Genomic DNA, 1322 nt, shown 5'->3' on the forward strand with positions numbered 1-1322 from the left:
TCCCTGTAGCTCAAACTCTCCAATCCCATTTGTGTCAATGATGTCACTACAAATTACAGGTTGAAAAATGCAATCATATAGATCATCCAATTAAATAAAAACTATTTTAAAAAACTTTTAAAAAATTAGGCAAAATTAATTCCTCAACCCCATGATTATCAAAACCCATTATCTGATCATTTATCCCATTGTAGTTTACAGGGATTTGTGCGTGAACTGGCCGATCTGCTAGCCTACTTTAACAACACTGACTACGTTTTGACATTCTGTAGTTGGCTGTGGCATGGATTAGGATATCCAGTGGATGTGAAAGACGCAAGTGCAAATAGACAGGTTTGGGGTTTAAGCCTATTACGGATTATCCAAGTGTTACAAATTTCATGAAAACCAGAAGCACTGCGGATGCTGTAAATCAGAGACAAAAACAGAAGCTGCTGGAAAAGCTCAGCAGGCAGTGGCAAGCGCCAGTTCTGAGGAAGGGTCACCGGACCCGAAGCGTTAACTCCGATTTCTCTTTACAGATGGTGCCAGACATGCTAGGCTTTTCCAGCAACTTCTGTTTTTGTTACCAAATTTCATGATTGTTTTGATAAACAATGTAATATCTTAGATAGCTCTGAAAACTTTGTCACTCCTAATGATCAATAACATCAACACCTTTCCCAACACTGATAATTCCGTCTTTAACCTTAGGATTTAGTGTTGAGTTGACTCCGCTTGAGGCAAGACTGCCTTCTCCGGATGATCCAAAGTCGCAGGCTCAGTCACGTAATAGTAAATGGTATCTTAATGGGAGTTGAAGCAAAAGAAAAGGGGCGGGGGACATAACCCGTACTAAAGTACGTAATTCAGTACAGTAACTAGGAAATATGTCACCACCGTTCTTTCAGTGGGTTCACATATAGTAATTAAATGGACTTGAAACAAAAGGCCCACAAATTCCAAAGCTGGTAAAATCTGGCACTGAACTTCACTTGAAAGACACTGCAGGAGTTGCTAACGAAGATTATCAGTCTGGGCTAAATACGATATTGCTGTGTAAATGGTGCTTTACTGCGCCTCCCATTCGGAGTTTGCTGCGAACACTTCAAATCAAAACAATAGAACCTTGTTCGCTTCTATCACAAACATCCTGAGAACAAATAATAAAGAGGAGGTGGTGGGCTTTGTTTATGGATGCGGGTAATTATGCAAAGCAAGCGCTACTTCCAAACGCCCAAAGATGACTTGTGACTAAAAGGCTTCTTTTCAACTAAAGGGAGTCACTGAAAGGTGTCCAGAGGCTGCGATTGTGAATGGGCCGCCACCAGAGTTCCAGCGCT

The sequence above is a fragment of the Rhincodon typus genome, chromosome 23, assembly GCF_021869965.1.
Source record: "Rhincodon typus isolate 14 chromosome 23, sRhiTyp1.1, whole genome shotgun sequence".
NCBI classification, from domain to species: Eukaryota; Metazoa; Chordata; class Chondrichthyes; order Orectolobiformes; family Rhincodontidae; genus Rhincodon; species Rhincodon typus.